General features: G+C 37.8%; 1 long non-coding RNA gene across 1 annotated transcript; it reads right to left on the bottom strand.

Annotated features, from left to right (window-relative positions):
- Positions 1-603: 603 nt before the first annotated feature.
- On the bottom strand, positions 604-5,392 carry LOC142181732 (uncharacterized). Its single transcript, XR_012710655.1, has 2 exons — positions 4,845-5,392; positions 604-1,039 (listed from the first exon to the last, which is right to left on the bottom strand). It is a non-coding gene; the product is annotated as an uncharacterized LOC142181732 (long non-coding RNA).
- Positions 5,393-22,185: the final 16,793 nt, after the last annotated feature.

The raw sequence follows: 22,185 nt of genomic DNA, 5'->3' as shown, positions 1-22,185 counted from the left end.
TGGTTGATGGTGATGTTGTGGCGGAGTTGGTATTTGCAGTGGATTGAGATTTTGGGGTGGAGTTGTGTATTGATTTGGCATGGGAGGATTCTGGTTTTGTGTATTCTGAGGAGGTGCTGGGTTCTTTATGTTTTGTTGGTGGATGTCGGGGACATTGAGGGTGAGTGACAAGTTTGCCAAGTTACGAACCTACTCAAGTTCTCATTGTAATTCCAGTATCTTTTGTTCCAATCTCAGGACTAGATCATTTAGGGCCGAAGTACTACGGCCATCTGAGGTTTCTGCATTCTCAACATTCTCCTTTCGGATACCGCTTAAGTCGTCCATTTTTGCTTTTTCTCTGCCTTTTGTGTTTCTTGGAGGGGGACGAGGTGGAAGGCCTCTAGATCTGGTGTGATAAGCTGATGAGGCCAGTATGAGTGAACCAACCTAAGGGGATGGGAATAATAAAAAAAAAAGCAAAAACAAAAAGGTAACAAGTTAGTGAGGATCCTGAAATGTTTGCAGTATTTAAACACATATTGCAGAAATGTAAATTCGTGTCCTACTTTGGGAGCCTCGTTGTGCCCGAGGTAGGTCTAGTGACAAATAAATTATGAGAACTTTAAATGTTAATAAATGCTTCATTTCATAATATAAAAATAGACGACTCCCAAAAACAATACTAAGATAATAAAAATAAGTCACTACTGGCACTTGGACTTATTACATTATAGGAAAGTAAATAAATCTAGTCTATTTGGTCCAAGAAGGACCTTCCCCAGGCTGAATGCTCTTATCGATCAAATCCTCCTGTTCGCACAGGTTCATCAGTAAGAATGCCTTTGCCAAATGTCCTCCTTCGTTTTTCCTCAGCGTTCTGGCAGTCGGTGACTCTCTTTCTCACTTTTCCTTCCAATTCCAACAGATTGTATTCCAGATATTCCAGCTTTTCACTAGATTTGACGGCCCGGTCACTTGATGGAAGATTCCTCCTCTAGTCTAACAAGAGTGAGGGTATGCTAACCATACTGAAGCTGGGGACCTCGTGCCTCATTTTCTGCAAAGCAAAAGGGTTAGGCCTTTCTCCCCCACTAGACTCAACTATTTATACATTCATGATTAGCATATTGGCATTTAGTTCTCCAAATTAATGCACAGAATGTGGTGATGTCCGTTGGGATTATGGAAACCCTGATGGACTTTTGGATAAGGCTCGTGTTAAAGGATTATTATATGGACAACATATTAATCCGACTAGGTTTGACCGTGATGCATGCATAATTTCAATCAGAGTAAGGTTACTATGGGGGTTTAGATTGGTACCCTCAAGCGGAAGAAAGGCACGAAACCATCGACTGCACCGCTGATCGACTGATTTTACTGCAAATAAGCCTTTCAGAATTTAAGGGTAATAAATAGGAAGATCGCAACCACTCATGAAGCGTTGCTATAGGATTTGATACGCACGAGTGGAGTATGATGTGGAGCATGATATATGCAGCAATTAATAGCATGCAGTCAAGTATTTGCACGTAAGAAAAATAAATACAGTATTTAAATAATTGAAAAGATAGTTACAGAAAAAGAAAACAAAGAGACAAGTCGGTTTCATGAATAAAAGGAACATAAATGCTTAAAATAGGCAGTTAAATTCAAATAAGGGGAAATGGTACGGGATAAAGCATGCTTGGACTAATTCATAAAAATAAGTACATTACGGTAAGAGCCTAAAGGTATCCCCAGCGGAGTCGCCATGCTGTCGCGCCCCCTTTGTTTTCCTCCGCGGAGAGAAGGTCTGGGTTTCGACATTACATGGGGGAAATAACTCGTTTCCTTTTGGGAATTGGGTATTTGAAGAGTCGCCACCTAACAGATTATGGTGCGTTAGGGCACCCAGAGTGATTAACTCTTGGATTGGTTTACATTACTAGAGATTTAGGGTAAGGGCTCGAAATAACCTCGAGGGGAAGGTGTAAGGCACCCCTCTCGGTCCACAACAGTGGGTCCCGACCGAACTTATACTTGTGAACTAATCCATTAAAAAATAAATAGTTTTAAACACATAATTACAAATAAGAGCAGATTTTAGACATTACATGACTCAAATAATAAGACAGGGGAAAGACTTACACAAATTGTATACATATAGAAAAGTAAAGTTTAAGCAAAGGGAATTTGGGAAGGAGGGGTCCTAAGTTGGTTAGCCTACAAAATCACCCCACGCAATGCCCGGTAAACACTCCTCAATTAGGGGCTACATGTGACATTAACGCGCAGTCATCATATCCCATATCTACCCTTCCCACCCTTTAACGATTATTAAAGCGAGTATCGGTTAGCGGTCTCTATTGCGTGTTGTTACGCGTCCCTTCTTAATGGTCCTAGAGGAGGTTAGGACCTCTACCTACAGTCGGTTCTAGATAGACCCCTAAGGTTTAAAGGAGAAAATACTAAGGCGACAAGTAAGAACACATACGAATTTTAGCAAATAAAAGCAGGAAGGAGCAAATAAGAGGCTCGGGTTTACCTCCGCAGATAATGCATATAAACAGCACGACTCAAACACATACAAGGGCAGTATTATTAACAGGATCCTAAGACATTATGTCTATGTAAGTATCAGAACACAAAAGACATGCAGATTGGTTTATAACTCAGAAATATGGGCCCCAATCAGTTTGCCTACTGATTTTAAGCCTGTTAACCATTAAGCAGTAAGCACAAATAATAGTTTTCAATTTTATAGAGGTTGATTACCTGAGGCTTTCCTAGGCATAGGATAATGCGCAACAGTTATCAGAATTATTAATACAGTTTTGAAGTTAATTTAACCAAAGCATGCTATTCTAAGTGTTGCAAATATACAGGGATTATGACCAGTTCTACTTAAACATGATAAATATGACATTGTTTTTACATCTTTCATAACTAGTAGTTTAAACTAGGTGTGACTGAGCAAGTATGAACGAGATCCTAAAACAGGGGTATCTAACATGTACATATAAATGCAGAATGATTTCAGGATAAGCAAAATTCTTAAAGCATGATTTCAGGATGTGCAGAGCAACAATTTTAAGTTAGTGCTGTTATTTAGCGTACACAGGATTTCTAAGTGATAAAATAATGTCAATTGAGATATTGAAACAGTAAACCTAAGAACATGATATCTAATGCATGACATGCTTGGAATGTATTGATCCTAAACATGGATTCTAATGCACATATGGGAAATGTAAACCTAAGGCATGGTTTCTACCCATTGATATGATAACATGTATGACTACCCTCCCCTTTTCACTAGACAACCCCAATATCGGTTTACAACAAATTATTATAGACTAATATTGCATAAATTACATAAGTAGATAAGAAAAACAAGAAGTTACACTATAGGGAGCCTGAGAGTAGGCCCATATTTCCAGAATTTCCAATGCCATATTGCCTCGCAGCCATTCACATAATTCGGGTGTGTTAGAGTTTCCTAAGGACCTCAAGGGATCCCGGGTAGTTCTGGTCACACCTTCTTTTTTCCTACACCCCCCGAAAGGAAGGTATATAAGGGAGTTTTTTCCAACTTAAAGTGACAATCAAAACGGTATCGTTTTTTATTATTCAGAGTCGCCACTTGGGATAGTTTATGATGTCCCAAGTCACCGGTTCAAATCCCGAATCGAGGAAAAGATTGACTCTGTATTACAATCCACGAGCCAGAAATCCGGGTAAGGAATTCTGTTAACCCGGGAGAAGGTGTTAGGCATTCCCGGGTTCCGTGGTTCTAGCACGGTCGCTCAACTGTTATTATTGGCCTAATTATCTGATTTTAAAACACTTTCAAACCTATGTTCATTTTTAATCTTAACCGCTTTTAATTATTTTTAAAGAAAGATTTGCAACGTCATTTAAAATATGTCTTGAACCATGTCACATAAATGCACCTGCGGTTCGCAACACATTCTGTATAACATTGTTGAAATTTGAATTTGGGTCACATAAATGCACACCAAGTTTAGGAAGGTAAATTATTAAAATAACGTGCCTAAAGCAACTACGCATTTGCAACTTTGCGAGGGCCATGAAAATTCGCTAAATGGCACGCCTCGATTTCTAAGGATAAAAATATGAATCAAATAAGAGTCGTACGATTTAAGATTTTTGTCTACATGGCGCGCCTCGAATTATTCTAACCAACAGGTTTCTAAATTAAATTATGAGGGCCATAGATTATGTGATTCAAATGTATGAATGACACGCCTCAATTGCTTTCAAAGGAATTGCATTTAATTAAAAGAATTACAGACAGTCATATTTAAAACTAAAGAGATTAAGTATCACAACCACGCTGTAGGAACCATGCTCATGGGAACCATACCCACGATAATTTATTAAATTGTGCCTAAGAGAAGAAAAAACTACGATGTTTATGAATAATGTAACAAATAAAGTACGTAGAGGGAATTAAATAAACAAAAAAAAACTCAATTCATACTCATGTTCTTGTTCAGGTATTTCACCCAAACCAATTTCCTATAATATGTGGAGAAATTAATATCTAACATGTTTGGTCCCTCCCCAACGTGATTACCCAACATCACTTTAATGAAATTGATTCAAATCAATTATAAATTATCCCTATAGCAAATCACTGTTTTTTTGAACACTATTTCACGAGTTGGCAGCTTTCAAGAAAAATACAAAAAAAGCCAAATACACATTAAACTAAACAGAACAAATAAAAGGGGCAAATAAATAACAAGTCATCATTAAAATAGAATAATGGAGCAATGAATCACACATTAAACCTGGCATTAAGCAAAATGGCGGAAAAGAGCAGTAAAATTAGAAGATAATGTATAAGAATTGACCTCATTGTTAAGATCTTTTTAAACTGATTAACGAAGACAAAACCAGCAACGAACCGCAATCGTAGACTTCGAACGGCGACCTCGACAGAACCTCATCGAACAACGGCTAACCATGACCTCGACGCTCACCGGAAAGCTCAGACTAAATTAGAAAACAGACTCGACTAACTCCATGACAGTAGCTCCCAATCTGGAGTTGTCTCTTGGCTGATGGAAGTGACGATATCAATTGTCGCTGCGTGAGTTCAAGAGTGAAGAAGCAGCAGCGATTCCTCACTTTTATGTGTCTGTGCGCCATGGTGTATGTGCGTGTGTGAAGCTCCGCTCAGTTGTGGGAGATGGGGTCGTTTGGCGTGAAGTGAAGGAGTCAGAGCGATGGTTGTTGCTTCTCCATTAATCCCTGTGTGTTTTTGTTAATTAAGATAGCGAAGAAGCAGGACGGACGGGAGGGTCTGTGTTTTTGTTCCAGTAGAAGAGAGCTAGGGTCGTTTGGGTGGGGAGTTGTGGAGAAGACGACCTGGGTTTTTTTTATGAACGGCGCTACTTCTCTCTTCGGGGGGTGGGGTCGTTTTCTGTCAAAGCTGCGCAGCCCTCAGCTTTTTTCCTCCTCCTTTGTTTTTCAGCTCTTCAATCTCTAAATAGGCAGCAAGTTAGTGCATTTTCCATTACAAATCACCTTTTCCATTTTTAATTATTTCCACTTAAACATTTAGTGTATTTCTAACCCTACCACTTATTAGAAGCTTCTTAGGTAGGTACAAACCTTCTTTTTTTTAAAACAAATAAAACCCAAATTATCCAAGAAAGTTAAATAAATTAACCCTAATAATTATTACAACTAATTAAATACCAAATTAAAGGAAAACCAACAAAATTCAAATCTAAAATTGAATAATGCAAAATAAACTATTTTTTTTGTGATTTTCCTTTTTTTGTAAATCAGATAAATTACTAACTAATTTAAAAATGCAAAATTAAATCCTAAATGAAAATGCAACATATTTTTTGTATTTTCAAGATTATGTAAAAATAAAAATAAGGTACTATTTTTGTATATTTTTATTTAAATTTAGGAAAGATACGTAAGATAAAAATATTTGTAATTTTCTATTTTTATGACGAAAATAAAGTAAAGAAGTCAAAAATAGTTGAAATAGATATATTAGGCTTACATTAAATATTTACATGCTAAATATAAACAATCTTGGGGATGATCAAAAATCACATGTCTATAGCTGCCCCTCTTTGACTGAAAATACAAAGTGTTTTCAGACAAAGAACGACTAGACAGGATTTTTGACCCAACCCTTATTTGAGGAGACAAAAAAACTAATAGGAAGGAGAATGTGACCGAGCCCTGGTATCTAAGCTGCCTACATATCCTTGGCTATAAAGAAATCAGGCCACTTGTAGTTCAGAGGTGAGTGGGATGATGGAGTATGCCGAGGTGGAGAGCCAGTCGAGGTGCCGTTCCGCCGAGGTTCCGATCCGCAGTCCTGTTATTAAAAGCAAAAGAAATTAAAAAGACTAACTAAGTCTGTCAACTATGAGTTACAAGATTCCGATCTATAAGTCTTCTGAAGCTTGATCTTGAGTCTTGAATGGTTCTTCATGCAGACTTTAGATTTGAACCTTAGCGCCTGTTAGCTGCAGGTGCTAGTTCATTCTTCTTCAGCTTTTCGAATCAAAACCTGGCATGTAGTGCGTGTTACCTCAACCATATCTTGAGAAGCTCATATCTTTCATCAACTTCTATATTTGGATTAACTTCTTGCCTTTCTTTTTTTTTTCTTTATTGTGACTAACTTCTGTTGATCACCTCGGACTATTGACTCGCATTCTTACCACGAGCTTCTTTTGTTGCTGACTGGAATTGTAATCTGAGATGTTTTCCCTTTCCTCCAGGTAGATGCCTGACCGCTGAACTTGAATTATACTCCCATGCTCTCCGGGTGGGCTCCTGATTGCTGAAACTTGAATTGTATTCCCTTGCTCTCCAGGTGGGCGCCTGATTGCTGAAACTTGAATTGTATTCCCTTGCTCTCTAGGTGGGCGCCTGACTGCTGAAACTTGATTTGTATTCCCTTGCTCTCCAGGTGGGTGCCTGATTGCTGAAACTTGAATTGCATTCCCTTTCTCTCCAGGTGGGCGCCTGATTTCAACAAAATAGACAAAAACAAAGAAAAATTTCTGCCCCAGTTTGGTAGCTGGGCACATATGTGAGTGTAAACTGAATCATGTTACCAAATATCAATAAGAACTTGAAAGCTGAAACTTGAACTGTATTCCCTTACTCTCCAGGTGGGCTCCTTATTGTTGAACTTGAATTGTATTCCCTTGCTCTCCAGGTGGGCGCCTGATTGCTGAACTTGAATATATTCCCTTTCTCTCCAGGTGGGCGCCTAATTGCTGAACTTGAATTGTATTCTCTTGCTCTCTAGGTGGGCGCCTAATTGCTGAACTTGAAATGTATTCCCTTGTTCTCCAGGTGGGCTACTGATTGCTGAACTTGAAATGTATTCCCTTGTTCTCTAGGTGGGCTCCTGATTGCTGAACTTGAACTGCTTCTCCCTGTTCTCCAAGCGGGTCCCTGATTTCAACAAAAATAGACAAAACAAAGAAATATTTCTGCCCCAGTTTGGTACTTGGGCGCATATGTGAGTGTTAAACTGAATCATATTACCAAATATTACTAAGAACTTGAAAGCTAGGTCCCATTATCCAGGGGGTCCAGACAACTCTTAACTACAACAATTTTAAATCTAAGTTATATTTTCTAAAAGTGTGACTTCCGCTAAATCTTGTTATCTAAGAGGATCTTAAACTATTCCCTATTATCCAGGAGGGTCCTGAAAATCAAAAGTCAAGTTTTATCCTAAGAGTGACATTTCTTTACGGCTGAATTATATTACCCTATAATAGAACTTACGCTAAATCTCGTTATCTAATGGCAATCTTAAACTAGGTCCCATTATTCAGGAGGGTCCTAACAACTCTTAATTAGACGATAATTTTTAATCTAAATTATATCTTCTAAAGGTATTGCTTCCGCTACATCTAACATCAATCTTAAAGCTAGGTCTCATTATTCAGGAGGGTCCTGAAAACTCCTAATTGAATCCTATCTCCCACATGCGAACTTTAAAAACATCTTATATTCCTTGGGGTACATTTATTCTAGATTTTACTACTCATGACTATTTTAAATTTTAAACTAGGTCCCATTTTCCAGGAGGATCTTGAGAATTTACGATCAAACCTGTCTGGTGCTTTGCCTTTCCTTACGGAGGGTTCTCCGAAACGAATGAAATTTTCTGCTCCTGTTTCAATCAAAGAAAATATTGTCAGTTTAAAAATATGGTGGTTGGTTTGTGGCCTTGAATTTTGAGGGCGATTGCTTCTTCACTTCCCATGATCACTTTGATTCCCACTCAAAAACCTTGCTTGTTTATTGACTAATCACTTTCTCTGTCACCCTTATCATGGAAAATACCTCTGATCCATTCAAACCCAATACCATTGACACGTACTGAACTTTTGTGTTTCCCATGAATCCCAAAGCACGTTAATTGTCATCCACTCAGTGCGCATGCTGTTCTTTCCTGACTTAAAACATTTTGATGTGTTAGCCAGACCCCGTTTTGTGCAATTGGAAAGCTGGTGGCAAATTTTGAAGTCATTTCTCACTTGTTTCAACCGCACAGACTCAAAGAGAGGAAGTAACCTAGACAAAAGGCACTGAGTAAAGGATAAAGGGAAGAGATGATTCCTACCAAGAAAACTACAAAGTGGAAACCTATTAGATGTGGATACAAACTCTAATGACCATGACATGCACCTGTGGCCTATTCTGTCAAGTAAGTCTGATGTTCAACTCTTGTTGTACCTTCAAACCGTGAAACTGGGCTTCAATGCTCTGATTATCCAATCTGATTCACAATCCTTATTCGACTTGTAGTGCCCGAAGGGTTTTCACCATCAAGACTCTCTCATTTTGTTCTTTCTCTCAACTTACAGTCGCCTCACGGTGCCCGTGAAAGTTTCACCAATAAGACTCTCTCATTCTTTATTTTTCCAGTTTGGATCAGAGTGTCGCCCTTGATATGAATCACCTATACTTGCTCGACTTGGTAACCCTCGAAGACTGATCAGAAGGTCTTTCTTTGGACCGTAACGTGAGCTTTTGGATAGGGTTAGAAAGAAATGGTATCAAAGGCTCAAAACAATTCAACATGGGTTCAAAATTACAACTTTCGGAATTAGATTTCTTACAACAACCACAACTTCTACCCCAGTTTCTTGCTTGGGGATTTTTGGATTTTATTTTGATGGGACCGAACCGTGAGGCTGCCTACGTATCCTTAAAAGGAATCAGGTCGAACGTAGTTCATGCCATAGAAATTACTTTGTTGTTGTGATTTTTCTTTCCTTTTTCTTCCTCTTTCTCTTCTTTTCTTTTCTTTCTTTTTCTCTTTTTGTTATTTTGTTGTTTTTTCTTTTTCTCTTTCTTTTTCTCTTTCTTTTTCTTCTTTTTTCTTCTTCTTTTTCCTTTACTTATTTCACACTTGCGTTTCTGATCTTTACTACTGATTTCGAAAGAGGGGTATGAAAGAAAATAAATAAGGCTCAAAGGGGTAACGAAGGATAAAGTGTTTAGATAACAGAATAAAATGCCTTCGTCATTCCAATCTCCAAAACATTCCAAGTACAACAACACAATTAAACAAACCAAGGAAAGCATTCGTAACATCTTTTGATTGCGCCAGACTTGATAACCATATCCACGCATTCGCCTTCTACATTTGTTACATACAAAGCACCATTGGACAACACTCTCACTTTCATTACCACGAATGCCCCCGTACAAATTTGGGGCAAACTTGTCGTTATCTTCACCCTGATGCGGCATGTTGCGTTTCAATAGGGTTTTTCTAAGTTCTATCTACCCCAGTTTCACACAATTCGGGCTTGAAGTGATCTCACAATGCCTTTACTTATTTCCCTCAAATGTCACTATCATCTTCAAAATTGTTTCATTGCTTCCTGACTAAACTGACTATTAAAGATTAGGCTGAGAATTATGCGTGCATATCATGTCACTAGGACCAGCATGAAAAGAACTATAAAAGGATAAGAGAACTAAACAAAAATGATTAGACATAGTAAAAAACAAAGAATTGTATTAGACAGACGGTAAAGGGGTTTGAACAACAAAACAAGCAAAATATATCGGGGTACAACCCTAGAACAAACCTAGATAACACTTAATGAGAAACTACAACTGAAGGAAGTAGACAAAATAAAAGGGTAGAAGGGTTTGAATCACAAGACAATATCCGGATTACAACCCTGAAGTAACCCGGACAACAGAAATGACAACAATCTAAACCACCAAAGCTCCTCTCCGGTTGACCAAGAAATAGAGCGTCTTTCCAATTATCAAGCACGGTATCTTAGCCACTGAATTCTGCATCAACAATACTAAGACCTTCACAAATCTCTATCACATTGTTCTTAACAAATTGCTTTTGGGTTCCCTTTACTTTCTCGTTCTTAGGATCAACCTCTGATAGCGTTGAAAGTTTCGCAGCACGTGGACCTTCGAGGACCTCAGAAGAATTCTCATATTCCTTTTCAAAACAAATCATACCCACCATATATGTCTCATTATGCACATGTGATGGACTTTGGCTAGTGTCTACTGCATCTGGACTTTGCACGACAATGTCGCATGCATTAATAAGCTTCTGAATCGCAATCTTCAGATTCCAACACTTCTCTATGTCATGCCCCGGGGCATCTGAGCAATATGCGCACCTTTGAGAAAAATCAAACTTCTTTGGAAGAGGGTTTGGCATTTCTATCTGGGTCGGCTTCAACATGTCCAATTTCCTTAGCCTCTGGAACATACTGCATATGACTCTCCCAATGGAGTGAAGGTTTTCTTCTTCCGTAACCTCTCGTTCTTAAATGCTTGATTGGGCCGAAAACCTGATCTAGGGGATTTTCGGTAGACTCGTGGGGGTAGATAGGCATTTTGTGGAGCTGGGTACTGGGAAAGTGATGTACGACTTTGGGAGTTCTGTGGAGAGAAGTGGCATTGGGGAGGATCATCTGGTGCACAAGGATATCCACGGTGATGATGTCGAGGCTGGAAGTGTTGATTGGGAAAGCCCATCGGATCATCTTTTCTGTTTCTCTTTCTTCCACCCAAGCTTACTGGGATGTTTTGAATGTCTTTCGAATAACTCATGATTTTGCCTAACTTGATTCCCTCGTCTAGTAGCTCCCCCATTTTTAACACATCATTGAAAGGCTTTCCCAAGGCCGGGATCAAATGACTGAAGTAGGTGGGCCCCTGGGCTTTTAGGAAAAGCTCAACCATTTCTTCTTCACCAATTGGGGTATTGACTCGAGCAGCCTGCTCCCTCCATCTGAGCTCAAACTCTCTAAAGCTTTCCTCCGGCTTCTTTTCCATTTTAGATAGGGAGGAGTGGTTTGGGGTAACACCCAATCTTGTATTGAAAGTATCGAACAAAATCTTGAGTCATATCACCCAATGTAGGCCACTTGCCAACATCTTGACGAGCATGCCAGTCCAAAGCTGCCCCAGTCAGGCTCTCACTGAAATATGCCATCATCAAGTCATCTTTCTTTCCAACACCTCTCATTTTACTGCAATAAACCTTCAGGTGGGCTACCGGATCTCCACACCCATCATACAAGTTACATTTTGGCACTTTAAACCCCGCGGGCAAGCGAACGTCAGGGGACACAGACAAATCTTTATAAGTTATGGTACCCTGGTCTCCCATTCCTTGCTTGTTCTTTAAGGACTGTTCTATGCCTTTCAGCCTCCTGGGTATCCCATCTTTTCCTTCTCTTCTTGTGAACCTTTCAGTTTTAACATGAGGCTCATCCCGCGGGCCCTGTTTGTATGAGTAAGGAACCTTGTGGGCAACCTCTAAGGGGTAATATTGGGCATCATAAGCTTGGAGATAAGCGGGTGGATCTGGAGAGTATGGAGGATCATCTAGCATTGTGTCTGGAGCTTGGGTAAGGGCGGCATTTAGGAAGTTAGGTAGTGGCGTGGGTGGTGCCTTCCTAATCATCCAAGCCTGATACATGTCCGCCATGTGTTGTCTCAATATCTTTACCTCTTCAATCAACCCATTGTCCTGTTTGACCAATAGCTTTCGGGCCCCGGTATCAACCAACTCAGTTCTGTTGTTGTCTGCCATTGCCTTTGGACTTTATGTTGTAGAGAGGGGTTACCACTTTAAAAACCACAAACCAACCACACTTCTGCTATGAATATAGCAAATGAATCCACCACGTTAGCATTAGGGCATTTAACATAAGATAATCTCATTATATGTGCAATGCACCTAGCCACAGTTATCGGTTCTAAAATGACTTCGAGGGTACAAAGGTCAGTTGGCATCATCCCAATTTGTTCATTTCAAGCTCTCTTTTCTTTACTTTTCTAGCACTTGCTTGCTCATTTTCCTTCCTCTTTTCCCTTCTAATTATCACTCTTTTAATTCCTCTCATTTCTCACGTCCCATAACTTCAACCGTTTTTTTTCTTTTCCTTTTTCTATTTTTTTTTCTTTTACTAATAATAAAAAAAATGATTCGATCGAACCCTATGTAGGTTGACTATGTATTATGACGCCGCATGAATCAGATCTTTGCGTAGTTCGGGAAAAACGGGAATAAAGTAAACAAACTGACATCCTCCCCTTTTTTCTTTTTTTATCTTAATGACTACTCTGACGAAAAAAGAGAAATAAAAGAAGCAAATCTTTTTTTTTTGAATTTTCTAGATTTAATGTTCTATAACCTACTCCAAACTCAAGCTTAACGAGCATATATTTTTTGCTTCTTTTTTCTTTTTGAAACAAACACTCTATGGGAAATTATTAAGGAAAACCCCTAGAAGAGAAAAAATATTTTTTGATTCTTTTTTTTAGGAAGAAAATCTAAAGAATAAACCACAGAAAAATATTTTGAATTTTCATTTGACATCCCGATGCAAGATTTCGAAACAAGCAATGAAAAAGATAAAATAAAATATTTTTGGATTTCAATTTGATTGCCTAAAAAGAAACTTTAACCAGAAGATAAAGTATATTCTTTTTTTTCCTTTATGTATAATATCCTAAAGTTCTAATGAAAATAATATTTTTTTAATTTTTCATTAATTTCCCAAAAAAGAACCTCAAAAGAAAATCTTTTTGGATATTTGGAATTAATACCTTAAAGAAAACTTTTTAAAGAGGTACTAAAAAAAACAAAAAATTCTCTTTTTTTGATATTTTAGTACTAATATACGAAAGAAAATATAAAAGCAATTTTTTATTTTGAGTTCTAGGTATTAATTTCCTAAATGAAAAACCACAAAAGACTTCTGAACTTCTAGAGTTAGTATTCTAAAGAAAACATCTAACAGAAATATAAAAACGCAAAATCTCTTCTTCTTTTTTTGGGTTTTTGATTTATTACATATTGTTTTTTCAAATACAGAATAGGAAATACCATAACAAAAGACTCGACATTATTGTACAAAACTAGAAGGTAAAAGATGACATAAAATAAAAACAGACTCAATAAACAAAAAAAAATCTCCTTAAGCAACTCCTGGATGAGCGATCCTGACTAGATGGTCCCAGAGTGTATGTCATGCTCAAACTCCGGTAAATAGACCCACACTTGTATGAGAAAACTTTAACCAATACTATGTGACATAATAACACTCCCTGGAAGACATATGCAAGATATGATTGAGGCTATTTTTGCAAAATGACTTATTTAGCCAAAAGATGGCTAGAAGTGCAAAATTTGGCTAAGATTCTGCAAAGCCAAGAACCTAAGATTTACAAGGACCCTATGTGGGTTGCCTACGTATCCCGCCCCGAGAGACGAGAATCAGGTTCGCGTAGTTCGGGAAGATTGGATACGGGCGAGAATAAAGAAAAATAACTAATTTAGAGAAAATATATTTTTTGTCTTTTCCTTGAAAAGGAACAACAACAACAACAACAACAACCCAGTATAATCCCACTTAGTGAGGTCTGGGGAGGATAGTGTGTACGCATACCTTACCCCTACCCTGGGGTAGAAAGACTATTTCCAAATAGACCCCCGGCATCCGTCCCTCTAAGAACTTTCCACCTTGCTCTTGGAAAGACTCGAACTCACAACCTCTTGGTTGGAAGCGGAGGTTGCTTACCATCAGAGCAAGCCGTCTTGTCTTTTCCTTGAAAAGGATGAAACATGCAAAATCTTTTTTGATTTTCTTTTTCCTTTTTTTTTTGTTTTTTTGGAAAATGATGGAAAAATGCAAAATCTTTATGGATTTTTCATATATCTTCTTTTTTTTTTTTGGTCTTTTCCTTGAAAAAGTGTGAAAGAAAATTATAACTAGGCCCCACTTGCTTCATTACACACTTCACCCTCTCTTTTTTATTTTTATTTTCTTCTATTTTTTTCATTCACCCTCAATTATCATTGGTCCGCCAAATGACCCTTTTACCCTTAAAAATGCAACATGTAGCACATAAGATGCATCAAGATGGTCTGTTATTTTGGGTACACCTGTCCTAGACGGACCCAACCTCTGTGTTGAGTCCCCAACATCGAATGCACATGATGCAAATAAGTGTTCCTACTAGGGATCCGTCATGAGGCTATGTTATACTAGGTTTAAAACCTGGGTTTATTTGTTCTAGACCTGGCTTACCCGAGCGGACAACTCGAGCCAGGGGGGGTGCGTACCGGTAACCAAAAGATCATCCGGCTTTGCAACTTTTCTGAACCTTATTCTATTTGGAATAGGACACTAACAGAAAGAAGTCACGACCAGCGTGCACTCCTCAAGAGAGAGAAGAGAGGGATTTCGTAGCAGTTTATATATACAGTTCAGATAATATCAAAACGGTAAAAAAGCAACATTTAGCACATTAGGTCCAAATATGTAACAAAATCAGATAAAGCCAAATATAACAATTTATCTAAGCTCGAATTCTGAACCCTGAACCAGAGATTCTAGGTTCGTCGTCCCCAGCAGAGTCGCCAGAGCTGTCACACCTCTTTTTTCTTACAACCCCCGAAAAGGAGGTATATAAGAGAGTTTTTTCCAACTTAAAGTGACAATCGAAAAGGGATCATTTTTTATTATTCAGAGTCGCCAATTGGGATAGTTTATGGTGTCCCAAGTCACCGGTTCAAATCCTGAATCGAGGAAAAGATTGACTCTGTATTACAATCCGCGAGCCAGAAATCCGGGTAAGGAATTCTGTTAACCCGGAAGAAGGTGTTAGGCATTCTCGGGTTCTGTGGTTCTAGCACGGTCGCTTAACTGTTATTATTGGCCTAATTATCTGATTTTAAAACACTTTCAAACCTATGTGCATTTTTAACCTTAACCGCTTTTAATTATTTTTAAAGAAAGATTTGCAATGTCATTTAAAATATGTCTTGAACCATGTCACATAAATGCACCTGCGGTTCGCAACACATTCTATATAACATTGTTGAAATTTGGATTTGGGTCACATAAATGCACACCCAAGTTTAGGAAGGTAAATTATTAAAATAACGCGCCTAAAGCAACTACGCGTTTGCAACTATGCGAGGGCCATGAAAATTTGCTAAATGGCATGCCTCAATTTCTAAGGATAAAAATATGAATCAAAAGAGGGTTGTACGATTTAAGATTTTTGTCTACATGGCGCGCCTCGAATTATTCTAACCAATAGGTTTCCAAATTAAATTATGAGGGCCATATACTATGTGATTCAAATGTATGAATGACACGCCTCAATTGCTTTCAAAGGAATTGCATTTAATTAAAAGAATTACAGACAGTCATATTTAAAACTAAAGAGATTAAGTATCACAACCACGCTGTAGGAACCATGCTCATGGGAACCATACCCACGATAATTTATTAAATTGTGCCTAAGAGAAGAAAAAACTACGATGTTTATGAATAATGTAACAAATAAAGTACGTAGAGGGAATTAAATAAACAAAAAAAAACTCAATTCATACTCATGTTCTTGTTCAGGTATTTCACCCAAACCCATTTCCTATAATATGTGGAGAAATTAATATCTAACATGTTTGGTCCCTCCCCAACGTGATTACCCAACATCACTTTAATGAAATTGATTCAAATCAATTATAAATTATCCCTATAGCAAATCACTGTTTTTTTGAACACTATTTCACGAGTTGGCAGCTTTCAAGAAAAATACAAAAAAAGCCAAATACACATTAAACTAAACAGAACAAACAAAAGGGGCAAATAAATAACAAGTCATCATTAAAATAGAATAATGGAGCAATGAATCACACATTAAACCTGACATTAAGCAAAATGACGGAAAAAAGCAGTAAAATTAGAAGATAGTGTATAAGAATTGACCTCATTGTTAAGATCTTTTTAAACTGATTAACGAAGACAAAACCAGCAACGAACCTCGATCGTAGACGACCTGGGAATACAAAGTGTTTTTCAGACAAAGAACGACTAGACAGGATTTTTGACCCAACCCTTATTTGAGGAGACAAAAAAAACTAAGAGGAAAGAGAATGTGACCGAGCCCTGGTATCTAAGCTGCCTACATATCCTTGGCTATAAAAAAATCAGGTCGCGTGTAGTTCAGAGGTGAGTGAGATGATGGAGTATGCCGAGGTGGAGAGCCAGTCGAGGTGCCGTTCCGCCGAGGTTCCTATCCGCAGTCCTGTTATTACATCAAAATCAAAAGAAATTAAAAAGACTAACTAAGCCTGTCAACTTTGAGTTACAAAATTCCGATCTATAAGTCTTCTGAAGCTTGATCTTGAGTCTTGAATGGTTCTTCATGCAGACTTTAGATTTGAACCTTAGCGCTTGTTAACTGCAGGTGCTAGTTCATTCTTCTTCAGCTTTTCAGATCAAAACCTGGCAATGTAGTGCGTGTTACCTCAACCATGTCTTGAGAAGCTCATATCTTTCATCATCTTCTATATTTGGATTAACTTCTTGCCTTTCTCTTTTTTTTTCTTTATTGTGACTAACTTCTGTTGATCACCTCGGACTATTGACTCGCATTCTTACCACGAGCTTCTTTTGTTGCTGACTGGAATTGTAATCTGAGATGTTTTCCCTTTCCTCCAGGTAGATGCCTGACCGCTGAACTTGAATTATACTCCCATGCTCTCCGGGTGGGCTCCTGATTGCTGAAACTTGAATTGTATTCCCTTGCTCTTCAGGTGGGCCCCTGATTGCTAAAACTTGAATTGTATTCCCTTGCTCTCCAGGTGGGCGCCTCACTGCTGAAACTTGATTTGTATTCCCTTGCTCTCCAAGGTAGGTTCAACAACCACAAACAGGGGTAATGGGATTTGGGGACACATAGGTCACATAGGTAAACACATAAGTGTAGGAGCACTTAAGTACAGAATCAGCAATATGCTAAGGGGTTAAGGAACTTCAGAATTAACAATGAATCAGGTAACTTAAGGATAACCAACTACTTTGCACAACAAGGTTCATGCCAGAAATTAGAGAAACATCAGAAAGGAAGAGTCACATTTGGGTTTACTGAAGGGGGATAATATTTCATAAACATGCTTAGCCTAAGGGAGGGGGCACATTCAGAAGCATGTTGATAAAGCGATGAAGCAAGCATATTAGTTGCAAGTTGAACAACAAAACCATAAGTGAAAACAGATTAGAAACAGGATGGATTGAAGTAATAAAGGAAACATGTTGTTTTTGAAACTTTGAACTGAAATCAGGATATACCAGTAAAGAAGATAGTAAGCACAAAGTGAAGGAGAGCACAATAGTTAGCCTTGGCTTGCAGCCAGCTAACTCAGAATAATAGTAAGTAACCAAAGAAAGAGAGCAGAAAGTTTTGAGTGTGAGAGAGTTTGAACTAATGTGTTCGTGTGTCTTTGTTAATGAGAGAGCATATGTATATATAGTTTGATACTAGGCAAAATAATAAGGTAAGAATCAAAGTCATGCAGTAATTATGGAACTAAGTATCAATTAGTATAAAATCAGTATAAGTACTCCCTTAATTAAGGGAGTTAACTTCAAACGGTAAAGACAAATAAGGAAGGAGATCACATAAGACTGGAATATTACACATAAGGAAATAATTTCAACATGGTGCAAGTATAGAACATGTAATTAAGGCTAAGTACATAATATTCCAATTAAGGAAATAACATAAGAATCAGATTTGACAGTATAGTCAACCATAAAATAAGGCAAGAGAATAACTTAGAGGTTGGAAATCAATAAGGAGATCATCATAAGATATTAGTGAAAGGCATCAATTACAGGAAATTAGGGGTTCAAATAGGAGTAGTAATGATTAAGGGAAATTAACACAAATTGTTGTAAATAAAGGAAATAATTATAGCATAGGCAAGAAAGAATAAAATCAGAAACGCTAATAAGTATAGTAAAGTAAAATCACATAAAGTCAGAAATTCAACTAGAAAAATAGTATTGATTAGAGGAATTAGCACAAATTTATGTTAATAAACAGAATAAACATAATATAGGCGGAAAAAGCAAAATCAGAAACCCTAATGAGCATAATAGGGTACAATCATAGAAACACATACCATATTCATGAATAACAGATATGCAAACAAATTAAATGAACAAATAAGCAAGGACAGTTCTCAGAACCCAGGATTAAGACCAAGAATTAGGGGTTTCGACATAATGAATCAGATAAAAGGAAAAACTTAAATAAACCGTTTAAACATAGTAACCATCATAGAATAATATTGAAAATCAGAGGAGAAGTTATTTTGAAAAGGGGTTAAGAAACCCTAGTTTTGAAAATGAAGAGGCGTTTTTGAAAAATCAGAGAGATTATCATAGAAAATAGTAAAATAACTCAGAATACTCTTAGATATGTTACAGATTTAAGAAGTCAAAAGATAAATTTAGGGTTTCAAAGAGAGATAACCTAGAGATGGAGAGATTCCGGCTTAGAAGCCATGGATCTAGCCGGAGAAATAGAAAGGTCTTACTTAGACGGGCCAAGGTGGTCTAAGAATGGCAAGAATAGACCGTAGGTGTGAGTTGAATAGTCGTTGGTCCCTTGAGGACCTCAGGGTAGCAAGAATCCGGCATGGGGGAGCTATGGAGGCTAGGGATGGTGGTGGAACCACCATTGATACCGGCATACCAACGACCGGCGAGTAGGAGCCATGGTTTAGCAGAGAGAGAATAAGAGGGTATGACGGCGGAGAGTGATGAGAGAATGAGAGAAATGAGGGTTTGGGGGAGAGGGGTAGACTATTAGGTTAATTACGGTAAGGACGGATCTGGTCTGTTGATCAAAATTGATCAACGGTCCAGATTAAACTGGGATTGGGTCGGGTAAGATAGTGGATTGGGCCTCGGGGGGTATTAGACTGTTTTAATCAGGTTTGGGTCTGGTTTAATTTAGGCTAGAATTGAAATGAAATAAGGCTATTTGTTAAATACCCAATTAAATTAAATAAAACAATTTACAAAAATAGCTAATAATTGTATAAAATGAATTTCATGCATATAAATTAGTTAAAAATGATTACTTAGTATTTAAAAATATAAATGATTAATTTCCGGTCAAAAATAGTATAAAATCATATGATTTGAGCTATAATTGCAAAGTTATTGTAATTGTAGCCAAACGATGCTAATTTGGCTAATTATGAAATAATTTGATTTAAATAGGACCATAAATAATAAATTAAATCAAGATATGCTTTTGAAATCATTTGTAATTCTATTTTGTAATTATTTATTGAAAATAAAATGCTGGGTAAATTAATAAAAATATAGAAAAATTATGGAAAAATATCAATTGCTATTAATGTATGATTTTGAAAGTATATATGCAATTTTTAAAATATTTTGGGGAAAAATTAGATATCAACAATGAGTAGTAGGACAACCTCTAAAGAGGTTGTTCTTAAGAGACCCACTACTAGGCAGCATAAGAAGGTCTCCCTCAAAAATGTCTTAAAGGAGAATAAGGAAAAAAAAAGAGAAAAATATTGGTGAAAGCGAGTAGATTAGTTGATGAGGAGGATCTGCCTCCGACCAATGTTGTGGAAGTTGAAAACGAAGAGGTAAATGAGGAACCTGCTTCCCTTGTTCGTAAATCCTCTAAGAAGACTATGCTTGTAAAAACCAAGAAGGTGTCATATGTGAAGGGTGTTGAAACTAGTGGTGAAGAGAGTGCTAGGAAGAAGGAGTCTAGTGAGAAGGAGAAACTTGCTGGGAAGGAGAAAGGTTTGGGAAGAAGAAGTCTCACAAAAGAAAGCTAAGTGGTTGTGAAGAACCTGGTTCCTCAAAAAGGGCCAGAGTAGATGTGTCTGAGAGTAAAAAGAAAGCAAAGCTGAAGAAACAAGAAGTGATGTGGGGAAGAGTGTTTAATACTGAAATTCTTGACAAGTTAGGCATGAAGAAGTTGGTTGAAATCTGCTAATTTCATAAGTGGACTCTTCTCTTCACTGTTTAGAGTCCAAAGGTGTGTTCGTAGTTTCTATGCTGATATGTTCACTGTGGAGGATGACAACATCTACCTGAAGGTCAATGGGGTGGATTTTGTGATGGATGAAACTGTTCTGGGAACTATTCTTGATATGCCTGCTGAGGAGCTCTCAACTGTTGAGGGGACATGTTACCCAAGTTTTAAGAAGGTTATTCTAAAGCCTCAGGCTGTTCGGCAAGGGGAACGAGTGCACAAAAGGCACTGCTTCCAGAATACCAAATCATGTTTGTGATGGATAACAAGGTCCTGCTAACTCGAGCTAATAGATGATCCATTACATCAATAGGGGACCTGGTTCTTTTGGAGGCATTAGACGGATACACTGTTATTAACCTGCCCGGAATCCTGATTGAACACATGAAGAAAGTGGCAGACAAAGAAGGGAACCATAGGTTGATATATAGGTTCCTGCTCACTAAAGTTTTTGACATTTCAAAGACCACTTGGGAAAAGCAACTGTGGGAACTCGTAAGCAAATATTCTCAATGAATACCTTGGAGGAATGCGAGTGTATTGATAAAAAAGGGGAGTTGGTAACAATTCTATAATTTCTCAGTTGATTGACGCTCAGAGTACTGCTAATGAGGAGATAAGGAGGCTGAAGGCTCAAAATTCTATTCTTGAGGGAAATCTAAGTCAAGCTAGAGAGGAACCTGGTTCTAGCAGCCCTCAGGGTGCAAAAGTTGCCTGCTTGACGGCTGGGAATGCAGAGCTAAGGAAACATGTTGAGAACCTGAAAGAGCAGCTGATCAATGAGCAGAAGGATGCAAATGCTCGAGTGGATGGTCTTCTCAAGGCTCTTGCCCCTTCGTCCTTCCCTCCCTCTTCTAGTGCCCCCCTAAAGTATCCCTTTGTCAATGTTCAGTTTATCGGTCCATGTTCTATCCCCTAGAGTCCTATTTTGATATCTTGTCCCTATGACTGTGGTACTTTTGTAATATTTATTTTGAGGATATTTTGCAATGGCGGTACTATTAATTTTTCTTTTCCTTAAATTTAATGAGCATCTTAGTCCTCTTTCTATGTATATTATACTCTGGTGTTCTGTCTTTAGCTATGATGTGTGCACACAAGGGACATGAGTTAACTTCGCTGGACTCTTTTTGTGTTTACTTGTAAAATTATTCTTGTGATGCCAAAAAGGGAGAAGAAAATTGAAGGGAGAAACAGGTACTCAGGAGAATATGGTTAATCTGCAGGGGAACAATACGGAGATCTGATTCTAAGAGCGAATATCAATTCTAAGTTTTTCATCATCAGAAAGGGAAAATTGATAAGTTATATGCCTTTTTATTTTGATGATTTAACAAACTTCATATGAGAACCAGATAGGGAACCTGATACAAAGCCTCTCCGCACTCAGACCAACAAGTCAAATATCTGGCACAAGTTCCAATGCAATCAGCTAAGAGAACAACAGAGGGAACAGATGGATATTAGTTCCTCCAGTCACTATACAAGAATTAACTTTTTACAGTTGTTAAAGCTGTTGTACAGTACATTCAACAATACATCAGTCACTATTGAAGAATGTTGTGTACTTGACACGTGCTTGTGTCATCCTTAGTGACCTCTCTTATATATTACCAGCATGAGGTAAGGGATTAGATATGCTTGCAAAATCCTAAAACATATTTTACTCTCAAGTGTGCAACTGCTTTCATTTACTCCAGGGCATTGAAGAACAATGCAGCAACAAAATGAAGGACCAGATCCCAACATTGAGTACATCGTGTGTCCTTAGTATTGTTGTATCTTTGTTAATATTTTTCACTT

This window comes from Nicotiana tabacum, chromosome 6 (assembly GCF_000715075.1).
Source record: "Nicotiana tabacum cultivar K326 chromosome 6, ASM71507v2, whole genome shotgun sequence".
In the NCBI taxonomy this organism is placed as follows: Eukaryota; Viridiplantae; Streptophyta; class Magnoliopsida; order Solanales; family Solanaceae; genus Nicotiana; species Nicotiana tabacum.
The sequence above is the reverse complement of the archived record's forward strand: the minus strand, read 5'-3'. Positions and strand labels throughout refer to the sequence as shown.